Source organism: Perissodus microlepis, chromosome 8, assembly GCF_051167445.1.
Source record: "Perissodus microlepis isolate ML-2025 ecotype Zambia chromosome 8, ASM5116744v1, whole genome shotgun sequence".
In the NCBI taxonomy this organism is placed as follows: Eukaryota; Metazoa; Chordata; class Actinopteri; order Cichliformes; family Cichlidae; genus Perissodus; species Perissodus microlepis.
In genome coordinates this window covers 27,690,562-27,698,214 of record NC_140468.1, presented here as the reverse complement: position 1 = coordinate 27,698,214, position 7,653 = coordinate 27,690,562, and positions in this window count along the sequence as shown.

Genomic DNA, 7,653 nt, shown 5'->3' with positions numbered 1-7,653 from the left:
CACATAGACCCTGGTCTCACATTGGGTTGGATTTTGTTACCGGCCTCCCAGCTTCCTCGGGGAAAACGGTAATCCTGTCTATAGTCGATCGGTTCTCCAAAGCGGCCCATTTCATAGCCCTAGAAAAGTTACCAACAGCTACTGAGACCACCCAGATTCTTAGAGACCATGTTCATGGCATACCCTCAGAAATTGTTTCTGACAGAGGGTCCCAGTTCATCTCCCAAGTGTGGAGAACCTTTTGTTTGGCCCTAGGTGCCAAAATAAACCTGAGTTCCGGTTTTCATCCTCAGTCCAATGGTCATACTGAACAACTGAACCAGGAATTAGAATCCACTCTTCGCTGCATAACTTCACAGAATCCGGCTACCTGGTCGGCTCAATAACCTTAGGTGGAATACGCCCATAATTCTCTCACATCCTCAGCGACAGGTTTGTCACCCTTTGAAGCCTCTCTAGGTTACCAGCCACCGTTGTTCCCGGAGAATGAGACGGAACTGGCCGTTCCATCTGTCCAGCACCATCTTCGACGCTGCCAGCGGGTCTGGAAGAAGGTTCGACAGGCTCTCCTCAAGACTGTCGAACGTCAGTGGGACTATGCAGATCGCCACTGCTCTGTTGCCCCAGCTTATCAACCTGGACAAAGGGTCTGGCTCTGTGCTAAGGACATTCCCTTACGGTCGCTTTCTCGGAAATTGGCACCCCGTTACATTGGCCCCTACGAGATCGCTGCTGTCATCAGTCCCTAAGCGGTCCGACTCAAGCTTCCGGCTTCCTGGAGCATCCACCCGACATTTCAAGACTCTCAGGTTAAACCAGTCCGTAGCAGTCCTCTGTGGATCTCTCTCCCGTGGACACCCTGGAACCTGGACCAGCTTCCCCGCATTCTCAGCCATTCCTGGGACGCTCGCACGGCAACCCCTCCTCTTCCTAATAGCCGGTGTTTCCAAGTAAGCACAAGACTCTCCACTAGTACCACTCACCTCAGCCCTTTAATTGTTTTCCAGATCAGTAAAACCTCTCTCCTGTGTTTGCAGAAGTACCCGCCTGTGTTCTCCTTGTGTTCCACGTCCGTTTCTCCGTCCTCTGGTCTCCCTCAGTTCCTGCGTATAGTTTCTGTTAAACCCAGCCTTGTTTAAGTACTTTTTCCCTTCAAATAAATTGTACATAGTTTGAGCAATTGAGTCTGCTCTTGAGTCCAAAGCATTCTTGTTTGTGACAGGTTTACACTGCCTGAGTCTTAGAGGAGCAACAACATCAACGACAGATTTACAAACAGAGTCCAGATGAGAGAGTAATCCATCTGAGGTGGACGACTCAGAGGGACTGGACACAAGTTGTTCAAATAGTGTTGAAAAATGCTCGGTCAGAGAATACAGCATCCAGTTACATACAGATAACCCATATGATAACACCAAGTCCAATGTGCGACCACGTTCTTGAGTGGCACCTTTAACAGATTGAACAAGATTAAAAGAGTTCACCAGGTCCATGAAGTCCTTAGCCAGGGGATTCCCTGGGCAACAGACGTGTATATTAACCCTCCGGGATCGACGGACGCACCGGCACGTCAAGATCACATGACCAATTTAAGACGACACAGCTACAAGATGCAGCAACTCCATTTCAACCTGGGTTGAAAGTGCGGACTTCAAACTATATACCAGTTTTTGAATTGTGTCGATGGGCCACGTAAAACCAGAGTTATGATAAAAAAAATACACGCAATGTTTTTTTCTGTACAAAACAGTGGTGTTTACAGCGGGAAAAACGGTAAAAATGGCGTTTTCTACGGATAGTGCTAGCAAACGCTCTCCGCTTGCGAGTGAACAAAGAAAAAGCAAAAACACCCCTTCCCTATTGGTGTTAAAGTTTACCATATCAGCCAATCAAAAAAATTATATGCCAACATGGCACTTGGTTGCTTAGGGCGAAGGGGCAGTTTTAGGAGTGACACCCGCGACGGAAAGTGGGCAAACGAAAGAAAGAGAGAGAGCGATATGTGAGACATTAGTGACGTTTAGCGTGTTTAGAGGCTATAGTTTGTGTGTTGTGTAGTTATTGTTTTATTTTGTGTGTCAGTTATACTGCTGAATGTCACGGTTGCTCCAAAAAAGCCATCAAAGGCAGATTCCAGTGTAAACGCTGTCTCCACATGGAAAACAGGACTGATCCACCTCCTGCTGTCAGACCTGCAGGGTTTAGGCCTGTGGTGTTCTCCTTTGTCTTATACTGAACACCGGAGATGGGCAGTAACGCGTTACTTGTAACGTGTTGCTGTAATCTGATTACTTTTTTCAGGTAACGAGTAAAGTAAGGGATTACTATTGCAAAAACAGTAATTAGATTACCGTTACTTTCCCGTAGGAACGCTGCGTTACTGTGTTACTAAAACCGTGATTTTTTTGCGAGAATGTCTCATGACAGTGACGTAAGCGAGTGCGACATTCGTGACAACAGCTGTGTGCAGATCAACAATGGATCATATATCGAGTGCGGGAGAGAGTATGAGCGTGCAGCGTTTAAAGCGTGGAAGTACTGACCTTATTTTGAGTTTGATTCCATAAAAACTGACAAAAACATTAGTGTCCGTTGTGCGTGGGAAGAAAACTTATTTTTACAGCGAAAAAAAACCCCCTAAACTTCCAAGCAAGCACCGGGAGTGCGCTACCACGTAATGGGAAACTCACAGAGAAACTCGCGGATTCTTCAACTGACCGCTGCGGCACACCTGCACCAGGGTAAACCTCCGCCTACCCCACTCCTGCTTTACAGGTGAAAATAGAGCAACAGGACCACTAGTCTTTGATGTTATTTATTTTCTGCTGTGTTTTACTTGCATCTATTTGGAAGAGTGAGTGTAAACACACAAAAAAATTATTATTTTAGGTGCTGGAATGTGCAGAAAATAAGTTTAAATGTTAAACAAATTTCTTCCAGTCAGAGAATGTTGCATATAATTAAATTTTTGCTTGATGCATAAAGTTAAAAGATTAAAACTGATAAAACAAGTTAAAAAAAGAGACTTTTCCATTTGATTACATTTTGTATGATGGATTATGCAGAAAAAGTAGAATTGGGCTGAAAGATCTATCGCTTTATCACCTATTCAGGTTGTAAATCTATCCATCCATCCATCCATCTGCTTCCGCTTCTCCTTTTCAGGGTCGCGGGGGGCGCTGGAGCCTATCCCAGCTGTCATAGGGCGAGAGGCGGGGTACACCCTGGACAGGTCGCCGGTCTGTCGCAGGGCCAACACAAAGGGACAGACAACCATTCGCACTCACATTCACACCTAGTGGCAATTTGGATTATCCAATTAACCTATCCCCACAAGCTGCATGTCTTTGGATGGTGGGAGGAAGCCGGAGTACCCGGAGGGAACCCACACAAACACGGGGAGAACATGCAAACTCCACACAGAAAGACCCCGGCCTGATGGTGGAATTGAACTCAGGGCCTTCTTGCTGTGCGGCAACAGTGCTAACCACCGTGCCACCGTGCTGCCTTGTGTTGTAAATTGTGTTTTTAAAAAGTAACTAAGTAACTAAGTAATTAATTACTTTTGAAAATAAGTAATCAGTAAAGTAACGGGATTACTTTTTTGGGTAAGTAATCAGTAATTAGTTACTGATTACTTTTTTCAAGTAACTTGACCAACACTGGTTGTATATAACATTTGTATTCTATTTTTATCTTATTGTATATTTTATTCTACTGTGTATAGTATTTTATTTTATTCTGTTCTGTACAGTTGTGTACTGTATTTATTCTTATTGTATTCTAATTTTTGCTTCATAACTTTTGCACTGTCCACTTCCTGCTGTGACAAAACAAATTTCCCACGTGTGGGACTAATAAAGGTTATCTTATCTTATCTTATCTTATCTTATCTTATCTTGGGGAAAGAAAGTATTCTTATGCATGCTGTGTTGGTTCTGATGGACCACAGCCTCCTTCCAGTGGGGAGTGTCAGAAACAGTTAATAACCGAAGTGTGAGTGGACTATTTTTGAAGGATACTCCAGAGTCTGTGGACTGTGAAAATATTGACTCAGAGCCAAAGCACTCAGGACCCCTGGAGGTAGTAAAGTCTGCTGTAGCTCAGCCTGCTGTAGCCCAGCCATTAGCTCAGCCTGCTGTAGCCCAGCCTGTAGCTCAGTCAGTAGCTCAGTCACCGGTTCAGCCACTTTCATCCTCTGCTGGATGCTCTGAGGAGCTCATTCAGCCAATTGAGGACTGCATATCACTGCCATTACTTGAACAGACTGTCTGCACTTCACAGCCCCAGCCACAGCATCCCTGAGCGAGCTGTGTGCCCTGTGCAGTTGCAGTTAGTGTCGCTTCAGCCAGAGGACTCCGCACCTTCTGGTCCTGTGTCTGCTCACACTGGAGGGTCTGAGGAGCTCGTCCAGCTATCAACTCCACCGTCTGCTCCACTGTCTGCAGCTGCCACACCACTCTCTGCTTTACCATCTGCAACTGCTGCTCCCCCATTATCTGTTCAAACGCCTGAAGCTGCCACTCGACCACCATCAAAAATGCCTGTGGCAGCAACGCTGCCATCTTCTGCTCGTCCGTCTGCAGCTCCTACGTCACCATCACCTCACCTGCCTGCTTCATCATCGTCATCTCCGCCGCCAGCAGTCGCTATGCCGCCTGGAACCCGCTCAGCCCGAGTCGGAGGTGGGCATGCCGGTGGGACCCGTTCAGTCTGAGCGGGAGGTCAGCACCGGAGGGACCCACTCAGTCTGAGCTGGAGTTCAGCGCACCGGAGGGGCCTGCACATCCACGACCTGCACGTCCACGTCCAGCATGTCCACATCCAGCAACCACCCCCCAGCCATCAGCGAAGGAGCTTCCCCATCATGGGCGGGTACCTGAACTGTTTCGTTGCCGCCCCTGGACCCTTGGAAGGCTGCCAGAACTGTCTCAACGTCGCCATCGCACCCGTGGCACATCTTCAGAGCTGCGACGCTGCCACCGGACCTGTGGTCGGCCACCTGAGCCACTATGTTGCTGTTTCGCTGCCACTGGACCCATGGCAGGTCGCCAGAACTATTTTCTGCCCCACTGGGACTGTGGTTCGTTTCTTCTTTTTTTGGGGGGGGGCTATTGGGCTCAGACTGTTTTTGTTTTGGCGGAGTTCTTTTTCTGGACCTCCGTCCTGGACCTCACACCACCCACCCTGGGTTGGTTGTCCTATATTTTTTTTTGTTGGTTTTGGGCCTTCAGGAGCCGGCCCTTAGAGGGGGGTACTGTCAGGAACCTGGTCCCGATGACCCAGGGCCCATGAGCAGTTTTGGGCTTGTTGGTGTGTAACATGATTATCTGTTGTGCTTGTATCTCTGGGTTCCCTTTCTCCTGTGTGTGTGCATGTGTGTGGAGTCCTGGTTTTCCTGGGCCACCAGGCTTGGTGGGTGTGTCCCGTTGGGAGGCTGGCCACACCCTTGGAGGAGGAACACACACACAACTGCAGCTAATCAGGATCATAGAGGGAGCCTGAGTGTGGCTGAGCGCACCTCAACCCTGGATTATTGCGCGACTACCCGTCAGTGTTTTCAGTTTATCAGCGAGTGTTAATCTGTCCCTATTGAGGTGTGTGCTAACGGCTGCCTCCGTGGCTTTTCCAGCAGGAGTGCGAGAACGAGAGGGTAGTGAGCACGAGAATCACGGGAGCGGAGACACGGAGCACAAGCACCCGGAGGAAGACATGGAACAGGAATCGGGCGCACAGGGATTCTTTATTGTGTAATTATTTACTGCACTGTAAATAAATGCACTGTCTGCATCCAAGAGTCCAGCTTTCCCCACAACCCTACGGTCTGCCAGCGCAGCCGTGACAACTTTGGATGGTTGGCCTCAGATATTAAATCTCATCCACCTTCATTACCTTTATTCCTTCTATCTTCCATTACAATTTCATCCTTGTCATTCACACATTCATTGCATTCTGCCTTGCCTTTATTCACTTTCACTCCTCTTTTCTACAGAGCCTTCAGTACTATCCTATGACATATGGTTTTTAGATGGTGGCACTGACAAAAACATCCAGCTACATCTTCTAATTATTTCCGGGTTCTGTGATCTGTCATTGATGTAAAAAAAATAATAATCCATTGAAGCAAACACAACTTTGTGTTCGAGGGCTCTGCATGGTTTTTTTAATGCCCGGCGTCCTAGTGTATATTTAGAATAATTCCAGGTCCAGTTAGAGGTTTAGTTATTTAGGCAATGTTTGTGCTGATTTTGTACAGTACTTGTATGATGTTTCAACGCTTGTTCCACATTCAGTTTTGTTAACAATATGAAAGTAAATGGAGTAAGCTGAGACAGCTGACAAAAGCTAAACAGACATATCTATTTAAATCCATCCATCCATTCGCTTCCGCTTCTCCTTTTCAGGGTCGCGGGGGGTGCTGGAGCCTATCCCAGCTGTCATAGGGCGAGAGGCGGGGTACACCCTGGACAGGTTGCCAGTCTGTCGCAGGGCTTCTATTTAAATCCCATAAATTAATTACAAAGACTAGAATTGAATTTTTTTTTATTTTATTTTATAAGGTTTACCCTAATCTCATACTAACCTGACCAGCCTGCTCTCAACTTCCCAATTTTCTACCCTGTATGAAAGTACTGTCCTAAATATAAAATAACATTTTGTTTTAAATGTTTAGGTTACCTATGAGGCTATCTTTATGAACTGCTCATCAGAACAAAAGGAGGTCAACATCCAAAGAAGATTCTAAGGAGTTTGGAAAGAAAGCAACTTGCCTTCTTTTTGAAGACATTTCACCTCTCATCTAAGAAGATTCTTCAGTTCTTAAAGCGAATTGGGGGAGAGTCCCAGCTATTTCAACCCTAGCGAGGGTTGTCCTTTAAGAGGGTTGTTGATTCACTGTTAGTCATGTGCCTCACCACACGAGCCAAGGTGTGAAAAGAGTCATGGGACATTACCACCAGAGGTTTTGGGTGAAACCACTGGGAGCCCTTGCCTCACCCTGTCATGTGACCTAATTACATCAAGACTGCATTGTAGATGGCAGACAGTAGGTGTCATAAGCCACCCACTCTGTTCAATGATGGCCACTCATAGCGGACTTCTCCTTCAAAACATCTGTCTTAAATGCAAACACTAGCAACCTCAAAAGCATGGCCTTTACACTTCAGGTGCAGATGTACAGCTGAATTTTGTCCTGTCGAGGTGGGTCTTATGGATAAATCTGATGCATAAAGGATGACAATGTTTTCCTTTTGTCATTCTGTTTTTCTCTGCTTCTCAGTGTTCATGTTTCTATGTGGACAGAAAAATACATTTCACCAGTGAAAATGCAAAAGCTAATAGTTTACCATTTCTAGACTGTGCTGTGGGCATCGAGGAGGACGGAAGCCTCAACATTAATGTTTATTTGAAGCCCACACAAAGACCAGTACCTATTCTTTGACTCCCACCACACTCTAAAATACAAACTTAAGGTAATCAGGACTCTTCAACACTGGGTAGAACACATTCCAAGGCAAAGGGAAGGAAAAGGAAAACACAGCCCTTAAAACGTGGTTACCCTTGACCCTTCATCAGAGAAGATGCACAGGAAAAAAGGTCAGACACCAACTAGGCAGAATGTCCTTCAGGAAGAATAAAGAACTATTCCTGAAG